At 37.6% G+C, this 24,585-nt stretch overlaps 1 protein-coding gene across 4 annotated transcripts in view; it reads right to left on the minus strand.

Annotated features, from left to right (window-relative positions):
• Window positions 1-9,348, minus strand: part of SPTLC3 (serine palmitoyltransferase long chain base subunit 3) — a 94,968-nt gene extending 85,620 nt beyond the window's left edge. The window contains exons 1-3 of one of the 4 annotated variants that reach the window (XM_072035283.1): window positions 9,331-9,348; window positions 8,172-8,292; window positions 6,202-6,263 (exon numbers count right to left, since the gene is read on the minus strand). The gene's annotated coding sequence lies outside the window, so the exon portion shown is untranslated. Of the gene's footprint in view, window positions 1-726; window positions 4,462-6,201; window positions 6,264-8,171; window positions 8,293-9,330 lie in introns of those variants that run through there. The other 3 variants (XM_072035282.1, XM_072035284.1, XM_072035281.1) reach the window with 3 other exon arrangements.
• Window positions 9,349-24,585: the final 15,237 nt, after the last annotated feature.

The raw sequence follows: 24,585 nt of genomic DNA on the forward strand, positions 1-24,585 counted from the left end.
TCCATCCTTAATAAGGTTTGATTTTGATATCCTTGGAAAGAAACCTTTTACCTACATATTCAAATTAATAAGACAGCAAAAGTTTTGGTCAAAAAAATAAAAACAAAACAAAAACAACAAAAAAACAACAACACAAAAAACAAAAACCAACCAACAAACCCAAAGCAACATCTCCCTATCTGACTAAAACTGACACAGCAAGAGTAAAACACCGAAATGTTTTCATAGTTATGTAACTTCACAGTTACACCAGATTGAGCACCAGAACTCGGATTTCCTAGTTTTTGTTCTTTTTGGTGTTTTTCCTAAGGAAGAATGCCTCATTTCTGTATGAATCAATCTTTTGTAGGCTTCAGTAAGGTATTGGTGAGTATAACTCAGTCATAGATAAATTGTGAATATGTAGTGAGAAGATCAATTACTAGTCATAATTATTGTCCAGGAGTTTGCAAGGAAAAGACTGAGATGAGGACAATGCAGAAGTAGGTGGAATGAACAGTCAAAGTAACACTTTTCTGCATATCTATCACTTATGAGACCCTGATAAATCAAACAAGGTGATGTAGGGGAATGCTCTCTGCACCTGGCAGCCCATGCCCACCAAGAAGCATTCTTCTGGAAATCATTATTTCTTTTTTTGTCTTTCACGGCAAAACATTCCATTTGCTCAGTCATTTACTGATCATCTTGACTGCGCTGCGATAAAGGTAAAACAAGAAAACTTACTACAGTAGTGGTTCTTCCCCTCGGCAGCTTCCAGTGACTCAGCTAACACCTCTGCCAGGTACACTTCCCAGGAGACTGAGTAGCTTCCAGGGCACAAAGGAATATAATTAACATCTCATGTATGCATTACATTTTTTTCATTCAGGTTTGTGGGTGAGGGGAATCTCTGATTAGATAACAGTTCAGATGATGCAAATTCTCTCTCTAGTCCCAGACTGTCACAGTCTATACTTGTTATCTGCTTCGAGGCCCTTGGAATCACACTGCCCTTACAGGAATAAAATGTTATATTAACTTTAGTTTTCAATATGTCTAACACATTTAAGATCACAAACAAGCAGCACTAAAAAGAGGGGATTACATTTAAATTCAAATTTAAATAAGCAGTTTTAAAAACCCCAGAGAACATCTGTCCTTTTGGTTTTCTTTTAACCATACCCTAAAAGCCAAAGCTCACAAAACAAGCACCACCAGGGGATGAGTAAAATTCCTGCCCTGACTCCATTTGGAGCAAATGATTTATAGCATCTGTGTCTGGCCAGATAAACATAGATAATCTGTAAACAGGATGTGGTATTGCTCCTGGAGAAGAAAATGTTGAATTGTGCCCTTTAGAGCCCCATCTTACTCAAAGCCATCTGTTATTCAGCCTTTTACATCCATATCTATCATGCTACCTATTAGCTGCATACAAATCAATTATTTAAATGCATGAGGGTCTACCCTGCATGGGCACTGGAGGAGAGACCCAATAGTTGTGGGCTGTACAACACCAAAACCACAAACAGAAATACACTTTCTCTTTTTACCATTCTGGAAAATGGGAGGAAAAACTTATTATGCTGACTGTAAAAGAACTGTGTGTGTTTTAACAGCAGGGGACCCCAACCCTATTAAAATCATACATGTGCTTCACTTCAGTAGTTTGGGCACTAGTCAGAAGGAACAAAGTTGATCTTTGTACACTGGTAAGAAGGTGGAGAATTCCTAAGGTTATTAGCAGACCACATACCATGTTCCGGAGAGATGTTAGTAAAGTTTATAAGATGTGGCTACAATCACAGTAAATCTGTAGGAAAGCCACCAGTCATTTCCCAGGGTCTAGGTATTACTCCTTGCTTTGTCGTTATCATAGTACACCACTGGGTTTTGGCTGACTCACCTCTTGAAATGAGGATAAAAAGCCTTTGCAAAATGCTTGGAGATGAATTGCAGAGGAGCATGGTACTAAAAATAAGATAGATGCAGTTATTTAGCCAAGGTTTAAGAGCATAGAGGAGAGAAATGACAGGGCAGGACTCTGTCTAAGCAGTCTCTCAGTTCTGTAGAAAAACGTTTCTGTCATGCACTACCATTGTTACACAGGATGGGTAAGATGGTTGACCTCTGCTGATACATTTAAGAAATAGGGACACAAATATTCATCCTTCCAATAGAGTTTTGGCTCAGACCAACCATTTGGTGTCGTGAGAGCAGCCACAGGGTCCCCAGCTGTAATAGCACTACTGGATTATCTACCATTACAAAAGTGCAGTGTTGCAAGAAAGTGTGAGAGCTGATCCCCAGAAAACTGTAATGTCGTAATCCAGAATGATTTCCACAGGATTCCTGTTTATCCCAGAGAACAGTTAGTTATGATATAGTTGTGAAATGGTCTTGCAATCTATCTGCAAGATCCTCATCATTTCAGTTCATGACAGGTGCAAATTTACATGCCACACGAAGCAGTAAGGACCTATGTAGAGGCACCTGCTAGCTTTATGCTTATTTGTGCAAGGCAGATACCAATGGCAAACAGGGACTGAAAAAACTGGAACAGCCAATTCAATTTGTTAAATGTCATAGTTTTCGTAATAATTAAATTAGCAGCAGAGCATGCCCCAGTGGTGGAGAACAGAGATAAGAAGTCCTCCTGCTCTCCTGATCACTTCTCTTACAACAGAAGTCCATATTATTAATTCTGAGCATCACTGAAGACTTACTCTCTGATTAGGATCCCAGTATGTTTGGTACCTGTGGAGATGTGGATATCTGAGACATTTCCTGCCTCAGACATGATCATTAAGTCATCATGTTGTCATCAGTGAGGCTGAAATAAATGGACAGAGGGGAATTATAGCAACAAAGCAAAATAAGCAATAGCAAGTATCATTTATCTGCTGGTCAGTCATCTTCTTGGGTGTCTTCCCAGATTCATCCAGACTTCCCCAGCACTGGGTATAGGCTAAACTTCCTGAACTTTCACATGGAAGAACCCCTGCTCCATGTTTGCTGCTTTAAACCTTGTCTAGCCAACACATCTGTGGGAAAGGGTAGAGATGTTACCCTAAACCTGGGTGTAAAACTGCACACAACTGCTGTTGGATCTGCTCAAGTGCCCTTGCACAACTGCCCCCTGAAGGATATACAAAATTTGGTCAGGAAATAATCCCAAAACATTTTAGAACAAAGACCCATGGCATAGGCAGATGCACCCAAGCAGCAGTGCAACAGAGAGGACATGGTACAACAGGCAGGGCTCTGCTCCGGCAACACTCCCACCCAGCCTTGCTCAACCTGGAGGCCAGCTGCATGCAGGCTGGGCTGGATCAGCTGCAGGACTGCCGTCTTCCAGAGTCCTGCAGAGATGATGCAGCTCCACCAGCTTTAAGAGATCCTCTCCCAAAGCATTTGAGAGGGCTGGGACGTGCTCTTTGCATGCAATTCAGACGGAATTGTTACTGGCAGCTTGAAATATCAGGCAGGGGCAAAAGGCAAGGGTGGGTTGGAGTAGCATAGACTACCTAAGTGGAAGGCTGCTTGGGAAGATCAACTACAGGGAAAAAATTGCATGTTTTACCGCTTAGCTGGTTTATATGAAATTCCAGAAGACAGGCTGTGAGATCTCCAGAGCAGGAAGCCCCTACAAACAAGGTAATCCTGCATCACTTAAAAAATAAAATTCCCTGAATTCACCACAAAATGCTTGTGCTCTGACTGGAAAAGCACAGCCAGCACTGTGGGCACTGGAGCACAAAGCCATGTCCAGCTGTGAAAGCTGAGCTATCCCTGGCTGGGAGTCAGGATCTGAAGTCAGGCTGAGCCAAGCTCAAGACTGAGAGGAGATGAGGCTGTTCCAGGCCTGTCTAAAAGGCCAGTGGAAGCATGACTAAGGGCTGGGAAGCCAAAAAACCAAAGGTATGTTATAAAAACTTCCCTGGGTGAAGCAAGAACAGTGGTTTAGCAGCTTTATCCTGTCAGCATATACAAATAAATGACTATTGTGTGGATAGAAGAACCTTTTTTCCTGTTTATGTAAACATCTTTATTTAACTTTTGCCCTCCATGTGCATACCAAGTCTTGACAGGTTCCTCAACATTGCTCCTGTTCTAAGGGACGTGACATTCTGGGAGCAGAGGTTTGTCCTTCTCACCTCAGACTGCAGCTCAATCCTTAGGGGAGTGGGGCCCTCTCTAAGGGTTAATGCATAGAGAAATGTTACTTCATAGCTGGAAACATGACTCCAGGCTTCTGAGCAGCATTGGTTTTCCCTAAGAGACATTTTTAGCAATTTCACTCTCACCTGTGGGCTACTAGGGTACAAGAACTTCTTAGGGATCATGGATATATGTACCTAAAGAAAGAAAGTGTATTGTGAAAACTTACAGTCCTTATGCAGAGATCCACAATCTTGAAGGCTGTACCAAAGACTGAATATTTAATTTCATTCCTTATGCTGCAACTGTGAATTTCATTCTTGAGGTTTCTACAACCCTGCAACTTTCATTTTTCAAATCTGGCAAAGGAGGCTGGGAAGGAAAAGGTTTTAATTGACTTTCTTTTCTTTTTTCCCAAATGGGCCCTTGCAAATTTTTTGTTATTTAGTACAGTGACAGCCCAGAAAGATATGTAGATTTTTATTGCAGAGGTGGACCGTTACTAACCTGCTTTCAGGCTCAGAGATTGAGAAGTGGCACAATAACATAGTTCTGTGGGAAGTCACATGCACAGAAGCGCATGTAGAAAGGACTTCCACAAAGCAAATAGGAGATTCCTCTTTTTTTTTTTTTTTTTTTTTTTTTTTTTTTTTTTTTTTTTTTTCCCCAAGCAGCCAGCATTTTCTTCCTCCTCTTTATCTGGACTAGAGGATCTTCAAGGGCCTCTTCCAACTGAACTACTCTTTTATATTCTTTCCCTCCCATCTGATTCCCTGTCTCTAAAAGGAAAATTTAAAAAATAATATCTTTAAACCCCCAAAACAGCTCTGGGCAGTCCAGAACAGATATCACCTTTATAATTAGACACACCTCATTAATCCTCTCCAATTCTTTGCTGGATGGCTCAAGGGAAGCTCTTGGGAAACAGCATGGAGCAGGCAGGGACTTGATCTTTTACACTATCTGAATTTCATCTGTACTGTTTTATTATCACAATCTATTATTTCTATCTTCTCTTCCTTTCAACAGATTTTTGTGGATAAGCTCTCAGTAAAGCACAAAGAGCTTTTGGCCTTCATCCATCCTGCTTGCCTGCAAAATCTTCAGAAAAAAAACACAACAACCACAAAAAAAAAAAAACAAACAAAAAAAAAACCATGGCAGAGTAACCACAGAAAATTCTGAGAATTCTTACTAGATGTTGATAATAAAAAATGTTTGCATGAGAATAAGTAAGGGAAGAGAGTTCCAGTTATGATCGCAGACTGGCAGTAAAGCAATGATACATACAAGTATTTATTGGGAATCAAGGGTTTCCTTTGATGTGAATAAAGTTACTGAACTGATCCGAGCTGGAAATCTACAGTACACAGTTATAAACCAATACACCCATTGAAACAACGTGGAGAACTAGGCACCCTGTGTGAACACTTGTAAGACCACACAAACCGGCAGTTTCATAAGCTTTCAAAAACTTTTCTTTAAGACTATAACTCCTATGAAGACAAGGATGAATTCAGTTTAACAGCTTGATTACACTAACCAGGTTCATGAAGGGATCAGAAAACATGTTAAAACCAAATGACCCTTCTTATCTCAGAAACTGAAGGATTTTTCAAAAGCTGCTTTTGAAAGCGATGAAGTGCTAATAAATGAAGATACATTTCTAGCAACTGTGCACTTTGAGGAGAAAGGAGGAAAAGTTTTTCACACCTACACGAAAGCACTTGTTTTCAAAGGGAAGCTCAAACATTGCTGACTAGAGCAGATGCTCTGTTTATGCTCTTTGCACACCCCTGGCGCAGAACATATTCTGAATTTGGATTCCCACCAGCTCTATGTCTTATGTTTCAAATTTGTCATAGGCTCTCCAGACCATTTTACATATGGAACATAGTGGAGATCCAATCACACCTCCAGGTGCTTATGTAACACTAAAAATTACCTTTAATTGAAAAACAGAATAGACTGCAGCAGGGATTTTTGCTGTTGATATCAGTGCAACCAGAATTATGCTAGCTGTATGTACTAATTAAGTTAATTTAAAGCAAACATTACCTCATGGATTGCCAGACCGTCACTCTGATGACCCAAGTACTCCCAAGTTGCAATGGACATACCTAAAAATCCCAAAGTAAACATGTTATAAATACTATTTCTCATTTTAATATTGCATTCTGTAAAACCCACGCTTGATTGAATGTTCCAGTTGCTACAGGGAGATGTGCTGAAACCTTAGTATACAGTAGGGTAAAATGGTGATACATGAACTAATTCCAGCTGTTTTATGCACATGAGTTATGAAGAACACTATTATATGTCCAGATGTCAGATCACCTTATTGGTGGATGGCTAGATCTTTGCTTAGGTGTACTGTCTCTCTTTTTTTTTTTTTTTTCTTTTACCACTTAATGCATAACTGTTAGATAAATTCAGCATACTTCTTGTTACTCTCAGATGTGATTCCTTCTTCAGTTAGGGTTAAAAATCTCATTCTTCTCTTTCACTGTAGTAATACATTATTTGCTTAAGTTGCTACATGTCAGTGGAGTTACAGCAGTTACAGCAGTAAATAAATTGCCAGTCATGGCCAACATATTCAATTTCTAACTACTAATGTAGTGGACTTGTGAAAAAAGAGATTAATAAATCCATAGATGATTTATTGTATATCAGTAAAAGATGACAAACAGGCACACTATAACCAGACCTAAATTTCATGTATTAGCACGTGCACGTCATTTTGGATGTTATTCTTGAATTGATAAAGAAATCATACATTTAAAATGTTCGATTTCTATTCCAGCACCATCAATGATTAAACCTACCACTCAAGACAGGGTTTAGATAAAATTTATAAAGTACACCCAGTTTTTCAGTTTATAATCAGCAGTGCACACCTTAAATAGCCTATGTCTGCACTAACTTGGTCATTTAAATACCGAAGACTAAGTTTTGCGTAGAAAAAACATCAGGCATCCAGGCAGCCAAGTGAAGCTTATGGATAATTTTGGAGGTCAATTAATCTTGGGGTGATACATCTGCCTGAACTGTTTTGATATATCAAAATTGATGATAAAGACCTCTGCTTTTTTGCTGTTATTACCATTATTTCCATAATCTTTTTTTTTTCCAGTGTTCATAAGCTGAATAGTATATAATATCTTTAATATGCTCTAAAAGTTCATACGTACCCACAGATTTTGAATATTTCCTTTGAGAAATGAAGCTTCTAAATTCTTTTATTTCCCTTTTTATTATTTTTAACAGAAAACTGAAATCTCAGACCACCTGTTCTCTGTATTAAAAGCCTGCCATTATCATAGCCTGATCAATGGAAATCCAGTGCATTTGTACTTTCCTCTGAAAACACCTACTTAGCTTTACCATTTTCAGTAGTTATGTTGATTTAAAAATTATTTTACCATTGGTTGTATTGAATTACTGGATACAGCCAACATTAATGATGGAAGTATCATAAAGTATGTTTAAAATAATAATGATTTTTAGTCCAAAAATTTCAGATGCAACTGGGTTGCATTTTCAAGCACTAATGCAAAACCCATTAGAGCTTAATATTCTCTTGTTACTGAAAGCTTGGAACCTCCTGACCAAAATTTAAGTTCCATCACCCCCAAAATCATACTTAGCAGCACAGATCTTGTTGCAATATTTTTCAAGCACTACTTTAGAATTTTCAGGAGTGATATTTTTTCTGAATTTGTTTTCAAATAATTCTGCTAACTATTGAGATCAGGGAGTGGCTCATATAAACTAAGATCCTTTCAGATGGGCTGATGGAACTTTCCTCAAGTAATAAGAAGAAATACAATATACATGTAAGCTGCTGTACTTGTGGGGAAAGAGTATTGGAAATTACTATGTTGGGTAAAGGGTTAAACTCTAATATTTGGGGAAATGTTCATACACTTAGTAGCAAGCATATTAAATAGTGCTCACATTAGCAATCTAGGCTAAATACAATGATGAAGTAGAGTCCTCTAGAAGTACAAGAATTATGAGCTTACCTTCTTCCACTCATTGGGCAAGTGGTCTTCTGGCAAATTACCTCAACACTGATAGAGCAGTCAAGAGTAAAACACTTGGAAAGCGGGTGATCTGAAGTTTATCCAAATCTCACTTTCCAGTCTGAAAAAAATAAATAGGTAATATTATTCACTTTTTATTTAACAAACAAACAATTTTACACATTTTAAAGGTTCTTTTCATTTTGCTTTTTGAAATCTCAGCATTGTAAATACTTTCATTCCTTCTAAACCGTAAGTATGCCCTTGTTAAAAACATGTTCACCAAGCCACAGAAGAAACTTCATAAAGACTCAGACCAATAAATAACTCATAACAAAAATTTGTATTTGGTGGTCTATAACAATCTGTACCACAGGCCCAAATAAAAAAAATCCCAACAAGTTTCCTTTCTTTTGGAACAAAATTTGTTTTTCCTTAGTTACAAATTATGCCCTTCTTTATTCTCTCATTACGTACAATAAGACAAAATAAAAATGGTTGCAAGCCATATGCACATGAAAATACTGTCTCCCTGGTTCCTTAAGCAACATTACCAGATTTTGTTCTCTGTATGTATTGAGATGTCAATCAGCTGTGAGTTCTCATAACATTAGGCAATTGCTGGAATTTCTTTTTTATATGGCACACATATCTGCTTAGGAATCTGTACACAAACCAAAGAAATGTTGTGGCACCTGACAATTTAATATCTTTGTAAGGATTAAGACTTCATAAATTGCACAGTGGATACAGTTCTGTCTCTATCCCACTGTACAAAAAGAAAAAAACAAACTTACTGGAATGTCATAGTCAGACAAAATCAACAGTAATACAGAAAACCTGACCAAGACAAAAAGAATATCGCAGTAACCAGAATTCTACTGCAAAAATACAGCAGTAAGCACCAGGAAATCTAGTATATCCTTCTGCTCTAGCTTCTTCCACATACAAGTATCATGCCACTACTACATTCTTACCTAGTACTTGATCATAATGATCATAAAGTCAAATCTGCAATTCTTACTCCTTAAATGAAGCACTTCACGTGATTAGACACAGTGAAGTCAATAGAGTAACTCACCCAAGCCAAAGGGTGAAAGAACTTTATAAACACCAAGGTGATTGCAAAACTTCTTTCTTGGGCCATTTCTCTACTGACCTCTTTCATCAGCAACGTGATCCAGAGGCATTTAACCTCTGTAGCTGTCCAAGGCAGACTTGAGTCTCTTTTTCCGAGATCTCCTGCCAGTCAGGCTAGTCTGTTCACTGGTCTCCGTAATTTGGAATAAGCCAGTGTGGTATCGTCATCATTTCCAGTTGCTGATGTAATGAAAGGAGCAGGGACTGCTCTATGCCATCTGTTCTTCTCTGGGTCATCACCGAATCAATCTAGGTAAGTTATTCTTAGCTACAAACATCTGAAACATTAAGATAACTGATACTGGACCAGGAACACAAATCTCCTCAGTATTAGTAACAAAACTCATCCAAAAAACGTAGCATTAACATATATTTAATGATGAAATTTCAGTTTCTGAGCAGGAAATTACAAAGGGATTTCACACAAAGCCTAGTTTCTGAGCAGGAAATTACAAAGGGATTTCACACAAAGCCTAGAGGTTATTGTTCATTGTTCTCATAATGTAATTGTTCAGTGCTTCCAGAAGTGTGAGATTTATACAGGCTCAGATGAGGACTAGTAATGCTACCCAGTTTAAAAGAAAGTAGCATTGTGAAATATCCAAAATATATTTTTTGATCTAACAACAAATAGCTACGTTTTGCAATTCTTACTCATTCAATGAAGCTCTTCATGTGATTAGACCTAGTGAAGTCAATAGAACTACTTACCCAAATAGTTGTTATGCTCCAACACCTCTTTATTAGCATTACTAAACTTAGTGACATGATAAATTATTTGCCTTCCCCATTGCCATTGAACAAATCATTTCAAGACGTAGCATAGAATTAAACTGTGCTAAACGTGACTCCATACACGGATTAACTTTAGTCTCATTTCCTGTTGTTATTGCCTGTATTTTTGCTATTCATTATTTCAGTTCTGTCCATTCTCTCTTAGGGAAATACATGTTAAGAGAGAAAAAATGTCTGTGTTGCTTATCAATCATAATGGTAAAGAGCCAGTAGGTAGGTTGCCTTATGAAAACTAAGATTTTGTCCTTCAGCAGTCTGATGATAGTTTACTACTGTTGACAGTTATTTCAAACAGACAGAAGAAATCAAGTTACTGTTCATCTTACTTACCTACTATAAAATTTCAAAAGGTTTTCTAAATAAAATTTGGTATATTTTCACTTTGGCAGAAATTCTTTTGAACTTTGAGAGTTTTGCTCCATCCATGGCTTTGTGATCTAGTTGCTATTTTGTTTTAACTGTAGTCCTTTCCCAATTTTGTGCTTCTCTCAAGTCAATGAAGCTCTGCAGAGGTATCATGGGATAGATGGGAGGATAAGAGTCGAATGAGAATTTACAAATTCATCCTAGAAACTGGTCTCAATTTGTAGATGGGGCAATATTGCAAAATGATCCCAAAATCTTTTAAATCCACAAAGTTCTGCAAAAGATGGTTTTAGAGATTCGTTTAAGCCTTGCATTTAATTGCACTGTAACTTTATTTAAACAAAAACAACAAAAATATGTTTCAGTTCTTGACTTGGGGATATTCGTTTTTCAGATTTACTGCATAAGTCTGAAACACCCTGAATTTGTTACAGAAGCTTTAGGAAGCTGAACAAACCCTGGTGTTCCAAAAATAATGCCATTTTTCAGGAGCTAGGAGTCCAAGATTCAGCTCAAAGCCAGTACATAAACCAGAGAATAAAATCATCTGAAGGAATTCCAAAACAGCAAGTTCTCTTTCAATATATTAACTTCAGTCATGGCCTTTTCATTAAATATGTTCACATTTTTACAGGAAGCAAATTTATGATTGGAGCTTTTTGCATGTTGCACAAGGACACTGAAAAAACAAAGCTTCTGTCCTATGGCATTCATTCATTCATTCCTATATTCCATGTGACCTTTAATTGTTGCATTATGCAAGGTAAGTTTGACAGACCTCAAGAAAGAACTGGAATCAAGTGTTGCATTTTCTAGTCACTATGGTTCTGTTGAAACAAGTCCCCGTGGCAAACAAAGAAGCACGTATTATAATATCACTGGAGAAGGCTAAACAAGAGCACTTAGAGCACTTTTAACCAGGCCTCATTCCACTCATCAGCTATGTGCATTCATCCCTTAGCTTGGGAAATGACTTCAGCTATCTTTAGCAGCTTGGATCTCCAAGCAACCTTTTCAGTATGTGACACTTTTTTTTTTTTTTTTTTTTTTTTTTTTTTTTTTTTTTTTTTGTAAATGTTGCTTAAAATTTCAAGCTAGTAAATTATCAGCTATAGCTTGCTCTGACACTGGTACATGTCCCTCAGTTCCAGAGTTTTCTTTACAGCTAACAGACATCTAAAACAGTGTTTTATTTTAAAAGTTTCTTTCCTCACCTGCTGTTCACTAAGCTGGCAAACAGCAGCTGACATCATGGATTTAGCGCAGCATTAATGCATTTTTTTTTGCATATCATTTCCATCTCTTCAGTGGATGAAAACATGCTAGAAATAGAACAGAGATGACTCAATATTTCTCATTAGGACAGACAAAACTGAATACTCAGCAGGGAAGGGTGCTAGAATCCGTTTTTACTGAAAAAAAGGTGTGTAGAAAGGGGTGGAGCAGGGATAAAGAACTGGCATTCTGAAGAATGGGTTGCACTATTCTACTTCTGTGAAATAAATAGGAGCAACTGTGGTGCTCCAGGCCCTCTTAGCTTCTAGCAGCCCGTTTAGCTCCCCAAATGTCTTGCTCTGGTAAGGCAGACAGCCAAGCCAAGCCAAGCCAAGCCATTGCCATTTTACTGTCCCAGGTGCCACCTGCCCTAGCTTACTGCCTCTGCTACATGTTATTTATAGAATCATAGAATTTAAGGCAGTTCTTCAACAAATCAGTAGTAGAGTATGTGCTACTCCCTGTTGCATAAGAATTACCAAGTTCTGATACTGTTTTTACCCCTTTTTAAAACAGTGTAAAAATGACATCCTCATTACTAGATTTCTGAGGCCTGGAGACACCACTAATCTTAAATCATCAGATCTTAGATAAGTACAGTTTTATTCAGAGAGATCGGGGTTCTTCTAGCATGCACTCTCTTATGGAGTTGGGTTTGACTAAAGGACCTCTCTGAAAAGTTCCCTGACTTAACCACAATTCCTCAAGAGCGGAAAACATAATGCTTGCTGTAGCAGTACATTCAGCATTGCCCATGTCCAGAGTTTGATGTTTAAGACAAAGCCACAAACACATAAAGCTAGGTTTTACCATGTAAAAACAAACTCGAGGGAAAAAAATGAAAAAAAATCTGTGATAACTCTGCAGGAAGGCATAACCCTTGCCCTGCGATGACATATACAGAGCTCTGTTGGCTTTTGGCACTCTGTCCAGACTCAGACTTACACTTTTAAAGACTCAGACCAGAATCTATTTAGGCCTAGTTAGAGATTGTTTGTATTCTCTCTAGCTGAATTCACCGTGTCTTTCTGAAACTAGACAAGAAAATGACACAGCCATCCAGATGTCAAAAACAGAATATTTCAGACTAACCTTCCACATGGTTGTTAGGGCAATGCTTTAAAGAACTTTAGGAAGTAGTATAAATAAAGAGAAATACAGGATTTCATGTAGCATAGAACAGCAAGCAAATCATTAATAAAATTAGTCTTTTACATATGTGCTCAATTAGAGTTGTTAGTAGACTTTACAATCATGACTTTTTAATAACACAAACCACCTTTGCATTGAGTCTTTTTTTATCTAACTGTAGTCATTTCCAGAATACCAAAAGCTCTTCTTGCAAATATCGCAGCCTTCCCACAATTTCATACTTACACAGCTATACTACTTCAAGTATTTCCATTCAAATCAATACAGCTGCTCATAACATAACTGTAAGGCTGAGAACAGCTTTTGTAAGACACAGTAAAATTCCTGCCCATTCTTATAATATTTCTCTTTATCTTCTCCTATTCCAAATCACGGTCATTAAACATAGTTAGAGCTTGGGTTCTAGAGAGTCTTCTTTCTAGGTCTGTCAGCCTACGGAAGAACTCACAGCGTGCCTCTATCCCTGAGCATCCTGTTCAATAAAATCCAAGTTGCTTTGCTATCTTGTAATAATATAAGAGCTAATTATTACTGAGATAACACCAATACACCAATACTGTTCATACAGAACACTAGCTGGTGTAGAGACAGAAGTCAGGATGCTACCTTGTTTAAATTTTTGTTTAGACCTCAGGGCAGACATGATGATGGTCCTGATGGGCAATACCAAGATTTGCTAAATCATTCACCAGGACTACGAAGATTGCCTAGTCAGTTCAAAGCTGGCACTCTTAAAATGTCTCCTGTTTACTGGACCCCCATTTGAGCTAGATATTTTGAGTGGATTCTCTTTCTGCACTCAGCATTGTCAACTGTCACAGTTTTATTGATAGTCTCATGATATTTTTTTCCCTTCCTTCCCTGTAGCCCTTCCTGCTGAAACACTGGGACTTTGTAAACCTAGCTTTATACTTGTTTGTTTTGTGACAGTATAGGAATAGTTGAGTTAGACCTTTTTGTATTTTCATATGTTCATGGCCCAAAGGCAACAACACGTTCTCTTAATGAAAACAAATTTTCAGATGACAAATGGCTGTGGGAACTTCACAGATAAACAACCAGTACTGTGAGATCTATGTTGAACCCAAAGCCTTGGCAATTCTGGGTGTGCAGCATTTGGTAATTTTTTTTTTCCTCCCCCAATACAATCAAGTTAATAAATCACATTTTTCATTTACAACTGAACTTCTACACTTGCATTTTATTTTCATAGCTTAGTTGTAGATAGGAAGCAGTTCACATTATAATTTCTACTGTCCAGGGAACTATAATCATATTTTCAGAGTTTCTCTGTTTCAATATTTCTTTTGGGCCAAAACCAAATTCATTTAGAAGTTTCTTTTTTTTTTTTTTTTTTTTTTTTTCCTAAACAAACACTTATACCCATTGTAGTTATCAATTTTTGTTTATATTTTAATTTTGGCTCCAGAGAGAGAAGATTCCGTAATCGATAGCCCATTTTTACAGTGGGAGACAATTTCAAATTCATTCTCTGCCAGACTCATTACAGAGTGTCTCAACCCTTACATGCAGCAGGGACTGAAGCCACCAGGTTCACTGTCTGTCTTTCACTCTCCCACAGTACAGCCAAATACAATTTTATTCACGTTCCTCTGAGGAAAAAAATATAGTGAAACAGATGCAGAAGGATACAGAATTAAGTATTGTTTTTGGAAAATAACTTCTGAACTTCCTGAATCTTCTGCTCCTCAGAGTTTTGCTCCTCAGAGTTTTGTTATATTTCTCATTTTTAGCAGTTCATAGCACGTCTGTTGAAATAAATATAGCATACAGTAAAATCAGTTATAAATTCAGAGAATATAAGCTTCAAAAATTCATTCTCTTTATCTGAAAATTATTTAGATAAAATATAGTGCTTCCCCTCCCCCCCTCCCAATGCATCCAAGTAATATACACTAAAACAGCACACCACACCATGTAGTGTAGGCTCTTTGCTGTAGCTGTCCTGGTGCTCACTCAAACTTAAACTTCATATCCAGTAGGGTTAATGACAAAGCAGATCTCATTAAGGCATAAACATTAAACAAAGTCTGGAAAAGCACTTGGTATAGCTTTTTCACTTATTCCGGTTTTCTGGCACTTACTAAGTTATACTCCCCAAACCAGTAGAAACTGGAAATGGAACATTTTCTGACACACTGCATGGTATCAAGATATTAGCGTAAGGGTACACTTCGTGTTTATTAGCTTTTTCCAGTTCCCAAGAATCTTTTTATTTAGTAAGATGATACAGACATGAAGGCTTATTTTCATCTTTACCAAAAACCTGTTATGACTGGAGGAATAAAATACTTTAGAAGTGCTCAGATGAACGAGCTTGTACTGACCTCTGATGGCTTTAAATGTGTATGACAGTCCTGAAATCGTGCCTAGAAGCGCTAGTGCTCTGAAACAATAAATGTTGACATGACAAGGAACAGGCTCTTTCAAGATGTAAACCAAGTAATTTCTAAGAGTGTCCTGGGATAATTTTTGCTTTGTATCACCATTCTCTTTTGAAGGTGAGGTGAAAATGCGTACAAGCCAAGATAAGTGCTCGCAGAAAAAGTTATTTCCAATGGAAATCCTGTTTCTATCTTACAGCTCTTCAGAAATTTCTCCAGATTTTATTAAAAAAAAAAAAAAAAGCACAAAACATTCACCTCATTCTTTCTTTATAAATGAAATATCATTTATGATCATAGAGCAGAAAACGTTTGAAATAGGAAAAAACTACTGTCAAAAAGTTTATGGCTGCCAAGTTCACAATAAACCACCTAAAATACATGATTCCTAAGGTGTGGGGAGCACATGAACTTAAATCTTCATCAGTAGGGTAGAAAATGATTAGAAATCTTTTGAATGTGCCAACCTGGGCCACAGAGGGGAAAAAAGAAAAAAAGGGGTGGGACAGGAGAGAAAAAGAGTTTTCAGTCCAGCAAGATTTTCTCCCAAGGGTTTGTGCCTACGGCAAACTCTGAGAATTCTTCCATCTTTATCTAGGAGTCTTATTAGCAGCAACTCTGAGAGCCTCTTAAGTGGAAATACCATTCTTTATTATTTAAAAAATAAACTGATAAAAACAAACCAACCAACCAAAAAAAGAAAACCACCTGGGTCTTGTGAAGATAGCCTAAACAACCCTGAGAACTGTGCTCAGGGCTAATGGGCTTTGAGAATGAAAGAAACAAGTGCCTAGTTTCCCTATCTGCAGAAAGAAGCTGGCAACCCAAAAATCTACTCGAGTATCTACCAGAGACTGTAGAAAAGCAACTCTACCTACATACAGTGCAATGGCAGCCATGGAATACAGTGTGAATCGTCAAAATCTCTTGTGCCTTTTTCAACAATGTACCAATGGGTTTGCAAGAAAATGGGTTGTGTGTAGTACCTTTCTGAAAAACTTCTGTTTGGGGGCCATCAGCTCCCTTTTCTACATCCATAGTAACATTTGTTGACTCAGGTGACATAAGATATAAAGTAAAAGATGAAGCTTGATTCTGTGCTTATCTTGAATGGTCGAGGAGCGACAGGCTTTATTCCCTCTCTGTTCACGGTGTCACAGAGTGAGGCACAGCCGAGTAAACAACAGGCCCCCATTACAGCTGCACAGGATGGGGCATAAGCAATGGACACAGGAGCAGCACTTTGTACAGCAGAATTTCTGCTCACTCCTATGCGTGGTACTTTCAATAGACAGGTTCATGAAGGTGTAGTAGAGTAGGTGAGCTGGCCTCCTGTCCTGTAGTATTTGTGGTGGCAACCTGAACTTGTTGGAGCGCTCATAACTGACAATGGCATCACACACACAAAGCCACCAGAACAGCCAGACTTGAATCTTAATGTGTGACCAGTATGTCACATCTGTGCTCCATCTCAATTCTATACGCACCAAAGCTTCCTACCAGACACTGGTTCAATATTCTTCAGAAGTGATAAACAGAACTGCATTTAGCTGACAGTAACCTGATCTCCGAATCTCACTGCAAAGTATGTCATTTGCAGAAGGAACAACTTCAGAAAGCGGTGGATGATGAGAGCTTTTCTCCCTCAATAAAATTGGGAGTTCACTGTTTGTGGAGATCCAGTAATAAGGCATTGGAGCCTTATAGCCTAATAGCTCATGGCAGATTTCACTAAACTAAATATCTGACATAATTAGGAGTCAACATATAAACCAGGAGCCCTCACATTTTCACGTTAAATTAAATGTGGATGTTCAACATAGATTTCCTCCTGCCAGTTGGGTTTTCATAAAACACAGCACCAGGAATATTTTAAATTAAAAGAGAAAGACAAAAACTCTTGGCCTCTATAATTGGTTTGAAAACTCCTTAGTCTTAAAGTTGAGCCCAAATCATTTAATTCCACAGAAAGACTCCCATTTATTTGTGTGGGCACTGAATCAGGCCCTTGAAGCTCAAAAGCACAGATGGAAACATTAAAGCAGCTACAGAATTTCCATCTTGTTGGATAGTCTGACTTTACACATTTTTCCCCCCTAAATTTTACGAAAAAAATCAATATCTTGATATACTAAACAGACCAGTAATGCTTTATTAAATGCCTTTAATAATTTGATGATATTAAAGCTGAAAATATGGCATAGTATGCTGTCAAAAGAAAAGAAAAGGAAATGAGAAAGTCCGAAGTAAGCCAGAAAATGCAAACAAATCAATTCATTGATTTTGGAAACTTCTACAAACATATCTGTCAACAGTATATTTGTGATGGTAATAGATCTGCAGAGAAATTACTATTTTGATGAAACTACAATTTTCCAAAAGGAAACAAAGGCAGCAGTCACAGCAGTCTTGGCACAGCAACCCTGATACCTTAGGCATTGCCAAAAGCCTTTCTTGAGTTACAGATGTTCAGTTCCTCTGCAGGGAAGGGGCAAAAGGGATTTATGTCAACTTCTTGTTGATAATGCAAGGCCATTTAGAGACTGTTTCAGTGTTTGATTTAAATTTGAGGAGTCTCAATACTGCATAATCTGACTGCATATGAGGACTCTAAAGGGTGAACATTGCAGACAGAATCTGAATCATTCAGAAAAGCTCTTGCTAATCACGGCTAGATGGAACCCGATACCAAATAAAACACTTTTACTCAAAAGAACTTAAGCCTAAAGTAGCCACTGAGAAAAAGCCACCATTGAGAAAAATCTCTCAGGAAATTTGCATCATACTCCCCACACATATTTCCATCTTCTTTGAGGCTTTTTTTATACTGCCAGTGAAATTGGGCAGTACTGAAACTGAGAACCTTGCTTGTATGATCTATCAGACTTATGCAGCATGCTAAAATACTGCTGTTTGCAAATTTTGAACACAGGCAGGTGGAGTTCTGTGTGAGAAAGGATAGAGTAAAGCAGACATGAAAGAACATGATCTTAGCTTACATTGCTTAGCTTTGAAATGCGGGTCACATTATGTGCTATAAATTGAGTGAGAAAATACAGCTGGCTCAGCACAGCAGTTGGGTGAAATCTAAAATCAACAGAGGAAGTATTCATTTGCAGGTGAAGAAACATAATATCCTGAGTGACTTGAGTCACAATTCCTTTTGCCAGAGAAGTGGTGAAAAGTGGTGTCGGGGTGGCAACTGCAGATCTGCTGCTGCACAGATAGCAAGCATCAGTGGCTAGCAAGTCTTTGAATTACAGCCTGTTCACACATAGACACGCTTCAAAAGCCAAAAGCATACCCATTTCAGTTCATGCTTTAATAGTAATTGCAGTTTAAAGTGGCCTGAAAATAGACACTATAACATAAATGCACCTAGATATTTTAAAATTAAAGGACACACGCATGTGCACACAATCTTTTATGTTGGCTTTAACTTCTACCTTGGCATGGATTGTGCCAGCTGGAAGGTGGATTAATTTTGAACACTGTGATTTGATACTAGTAATTCAAGCATATGTCTTCAATTACTGGAGCATCCTTAATACTAAGAGTGATTTATAGAACATAATAAATAAATAAATATCTTGGGTCAAATTATCGACTGTTTGAATGCCTTTAGCAGCAAAGTGTCACAAATCTATCACAGAACATACAAATCACAGTTCATTTTCTGGGGTAATCACACAATTAGCAGGAAATTGGGCCAATTTATTAAAAAAAAAAAGTGGTTATGTTTTTGCAAGTACATGCTTAACCCGGAAACCAAAATTCAGGCAAGCAGAAGCCGAACTACCATTTTTTTCCACAGATTGATGCTACTGCAAGAGTACATCTAATCAAATCTATACACAAAACTTTTTGAAAGAAGATAAATTTTGTTTTTACTTTTAAGTGTAGGAAGTACAACTCACTTCATACTTACATAAGATTTTCACTTTTTTTTTTTCCTTTCTAATCTGTATTGGACAGGATTGGAAACTCAAACTTCCCCACCCTCCTTAGTAAAGAGAAAAACCTTACAGGTAAGATGTTCTCTAGAAATACCATAACGTTGTTTGAGCAGAAAAAACTCGTGCATTTTGTTGACCTCAAAATTACAGTCATCCTTGTGATATTATAGAGTGAATCTACATGTATATGCTAGAAAGTTTTATAATCCTGTAGCTCCCTTAAGGGCATTTGAAGCAACTTAAGTGAAATCATTGGAACATTTCAAAGACCAGGATCAGAGAAGAATGAGTACACAGCTGAATTTTTAGGAAAACGGGTGAGAGAGATGTTTCCAAGTTAGGAAAGCACAATACATCAAGATAAATCAATCAACATTAGCACCTAAAATATCCTGCTATAACTTCTTTATCAGTATAGTTAGGAAATTCTGGGTGCTATGGGAATGGAAGAAGAATTAAATTATTTTCAATGGACGTGCAAAAATATTATTCAGACTTTTTGCCAATGCACAGCAAAATGAAGACACTGAGTTGCACAGGAATAGGGTCAGGAGCTTCATCTACTGTAAACTTACATTTGACAGGGAATAGAAACAAACAAGAATCACAGGTTATTGAGTCCTATTTAAGAGTAAGAAATCAAAAAATCTCAGGCTGCCACTCTGGGGTGGAAGAATTGTGCAGAAATTTCAAATACAGTTCCTATGTACACCTGCTTCAGTGGAGAGCAGCTGACAGTGGCACAGGAAGCCCACAGCTGGATGAGTGCTTTAGAAGTAACTAAGCCTGAGCATCTGGTCAGGAGAACAGCAGAATGCCACATGCCAGTGAGTCACGTTGAAATACACAATTGAGTTATGAGCCAGGAAAAGGAGGAAGATTGCTTGCCTATGGGAAAAGATAAATTACTTCTAAGATAAGTACTGTACCATCAACTTTGTGATCTCCATGCTAGCATAACTTAGGAATTCTGTGGTTAAAACAATTTAATCAGTATTCAAGATGTATTACATTTCTGCTGGGGTAATCAGCACACACATGAAGTTGTGTGAAGGAAAAACCCCACAAAACAAAAAACAATCAAAACGAACAAAAGAAAAATAATGCCAGTGTACTTCAGTTTTACTGTGAGATAAATTCAGCTAAGCCAACCTTAGGCAGATGAATAGTGCTGATCTCAAAGCAAAGTGTTTTGCCTTCACTAGGCTTTATTTCAGGAAAGCTAAGGTGTCAGTTACCCTGACTTTTTTTTTTTTTTTTTTTTTTTTTTTTTTTACACACCTCAGGGTAACTAACACACACACACAAAAAAAGCTATTTCAGTCATAGTGAGGACAAGTAGTCAGTTTAATTTAATGCAAGGTAAGCAGCAAGGCTGTACCTAGATAAGAATAAGGCACTGGCCTTACATACCTAGCCAGAGGCAAGCACCTGAAATGCTTGCCTGAATCTTCCTCTTTCGCATTTGTAGTGACATAAACCACATTTGTTATCGTGCTCTAATGAACTCATCTGTCTTGAGCAATGAAGGCAAAACCTTCCTCTATTTCAGTTTTGGGGTCAAAGACAAAGCCTGCAGAAGGTTTTAAAATGATCCAATATATTAGGAATTGCTGGGAAATTGTTCTGTCCCATTTAAAAAAGGGTTTGCTTTGCTTCCAAATTTCTGAGGGGTTTTCTTTTGCTTTCAGTACACATACCAGAGATTTTACCTCCTTCTATTGAATCTGATTTACCTTTCCCTTGCCTTTAACAGAAACCAATACATCAGTTCTCATTTACATATCCCACTCCAGATTACTTCAGAGACTGAAATCTTTATGTAACATGCAACCTGTGCCTTCCTCTGAAGTTCCCCAGGAGATTCTGTAAGCATCTCCAAACAGCAGTAGTCAGCAATTTCAAAACCAGGTCATTTAAATTAAAGCAAAAAAACAAACCAAACCAAAAAAAAAAAAAACCAAAAACAAAAACAAACAGGCTTTATAGATTATAATGGAAGCAAAGTCATGAAATTTATATTAAATATAACAAAATCAGAACCAGACTAGACCATTGCATTACAGTTTGCTGACTAAGCAAAAATAAACCTTACATAGCAGAAAGGCCAGCCTTTCTTCAAAACAGCACACAATCTGCCAGGTATCTCCTCTGAAACTCCATAACCTTTTTCTTACATTCTCCTGGGGCCCTGTGCTCGGGTGAGAAGACTTGTCATTTGCAAGTGGGAAACACTAATTACTTCCACTCTGACTATTGCATATACTGAGCCTGGAATGCCTTTCCAACCAAATTATGAACAGTTTGTACTGAGACCATGAGATTTACCTCCAATACATATTGTGAATATTTCAGGGTATCAAGGACATATAGTCATATCAAAGAGTAAATTGGATTCTCTGCTAGCAGCTACAAAATTTATAATTTACAATTCTCAAAATTTGCAACCTCTGGGTTAATGAGCTGGCCCACCCCAGCTGGTAGCCTTATCCTTCCAGCTGTATTAGTTCAGTATCGCTGAACCTTCCTTCAGAACATAATACTAATTTTCTGATGATAACACATTGGATAGAGGCACCACAATCTATGTGCAGAAGCTGTCATAGTCTAAACAAAATTATCCCCAAGCCAACCAAATAGAAAAACACCCCAAAGCACAAACAAATCAAAAAACAAACAAGAACTCAGAATGCAAGACTCATGATTGTCACGTGGAATGCAATAACCAAATCCTTGTGTTTGCAAACAGTTTGAATATCTCCACCAAATCAATCACATGTATCAAATATTCACAATGGAGCTCTGCCACAAAATGTTGCAAACAAATGGTTAGTGCAGACCAAACAGTATAGCTCTCTACTCCATTATTTAGCCTAGCCACTTATTCAAATACCTTTCTTATGGTTCAAACACCTTGTCCCTCTCCCCTTGCACTTTTACAACCACTGGATGTTACCAGTTCTGGTGATTTCACTGACCTACAAAAGAACATGTGACAGAACTTTAAAAAAAAAACAAACAACAAAAACACAGCAAAACAAACTTAATTAATTTACAGCCATCTTATATTACATTGGCATTAACAAGTGACCTTTTACTTCTCTCTAATTTTTAATTGAAACTCAATCTCTTTGTTCTCAGAGGAACATGTAGGGTGTGATTTTCAATACTGGCTCAATTTTTTCAGCTTTAAGTATAATTGGCCTCAGCAGGGACAAGAACATAAAACAGGCAAGCCAGGGAACTCTCAAAATAAATCACTTTCAGATAAAATTTCAGATTAAAACAACAACAACAACCAAACACTGATATTTCCATCAAATTCAGAGGTTTGGGGCTTGGTCCTGAGTATCAACATGCAGCTGTAATGGATAGTGACAACAGCTATATGGGAAAGGCATGACAAAATGCCTTCCCATACACCCAGGCCATGGCAACATATCAGGAGTTCTCCTTTCTTTGGTCACCTAGAGGAGTGATAACATGCCCAAGTATTACACTGAAGACTGTGACTTGAGGTTGGATCAGTATATCCACTGTGTTGTCTATATTTACTGAAAAGATCTAGAGACAGCAGAATGAATTTAACTCCTTTACATGGGGAGCTAAGTGTGCCTAAGTGGCCACAGAACAGGTATAAAAATATCAGTTTAAAATGACAGTCTGGCACAATATCTCAAGTAGGAGAGAAGATATACTGGTGTGGACCCTGGCATGAATGGCTGTGGCATGCAGCTTGGCTAAGTTATCCTGGGACAACCAAAGTCCCAATTATTGACTGTGTCACTTAGTAATCAATACATTGGAAAATGTTTGTAACAAAAGCCAGTGATGCACAAAACATGAGGATCCAAGGTGTCTATCCAAATCTTACACTAAACCCATCATTTTAAAAGGAAATATCATTGTGATCTTCACTAGTGCTTTACAATATATTCTGGCAGGTGTCATATGAGTCCAGGGACACGCTAGTCTCCTGTTAAGCACTAACATGTGCTTTGAGATCATCTGCATGTTTGTTCTCCCCAAGCAGAGGCTAGTGCTGAATCCATCATTTTTGATGGCAGCTAGCCATGTAGTCGAACCGCAGGATTGTAACTTGTGAAAAGATGCAGAACACCTCCCTATAACCAGAAACATCCTGATGACACCACCTTGCCCACATCTCAGAGGTCTGCACTAGTTCTAGGACCAAAATTCATGTGCACACATTTCCATTTCATGGAGTTCTGCTCAGCCTGAATTTAGACTGGCCACAAACACCATCTGCCCTTGCAGTAAGCACAGTACTTGTTCCTTTCTGAGCTACCGGCTGCCCACACCGGGACCTGGAAGCCAAGTTTGTTGCTGGGCAATCCAACAGATGGCTGTCTTGCATTTCTTTCCATTAACAATCAGATTTGCTGTAGAGAAACAACTGTTGCTATTCTCTGGAATCTACTTCCCATCATGGTTCTACATAATCCTTCAAGAAGAGGGAATAAGAAACTCCCCAAACCCTTCCACACCTTGTATAGGGAGGAAATTTTAACTGTGATATGACTGCTGCACTCTTTAAATGTAAGAAGACTGTTACACTTTTATTATTATTATTATTATTTTTTAACCAGTAAGCCTTCCCAGTTACTATGCCAGCTTTTTGTCTACTTTAAATTAAATATTTTCTACATTCATAATTACAAGAATACATGCAGACAGATGTACAGTACAACTAGTTAAAAGTATCCGACTTACACTACCTAGGAGGTCAGAAAAAATATCCAGCAGATCCACCTGGTCTTCAGAATCTTTAAATTAGTGATTATTTATACAACCTATGTATATGTGGTTAAAAAAAATGAATATTTTTTGATAAGCACTGTAGGCTCATTCACGCATTATTTATGACTTATTATTAACTCCATATGCATATCTGCATGAGAAACGTTTTTAGTCCTGAAGATATTTATGAGTTTAAATGATTCACAAATAGTCAGTGAATAATCATCCATGCTGAAAAATAATATTGCAAGTCATGGGTTAGATGTTTCTGGTTTTATTCTCATTTTAACAGATTGAATTATCTAACCATAATTTAGAAAGAAAAAACAACTAAGGAGACAAATCAGATGCCTGAAAAAATATTCTATACTTAAAGAAACAGTAGCAGGGAATAGCTCATTAAAAAATCTTTACAATCGTTTTCTTTTTTCAGCATGCATTAGATGAATTTTTGAGCAATTAACATATTCATAGCACACCTGATCAGTTCAGGAACAGGAGAAAAGGAAAAAAAGATTAATCAACTCAATAGTTCATCAAGAATAATTTGAACACTTCTAGTCC

This window comes from Anas platyrhynchos, chromosome 3 (genome assembly GCF_047663525.1).
Source record: "Anas platyrhynchos isolate ZD024472 breed Pekin duck chromosome 3, IASCAAS_PekinDuck_T2T, whole genome shotgun sequence".
Taxonomy (NCBI): domain Eukaryota; kingdom Metazoa; phylum Chordata; class Aves; order Anseriformes; family Anatidae; genus Anas; species Anas platyrhynchos.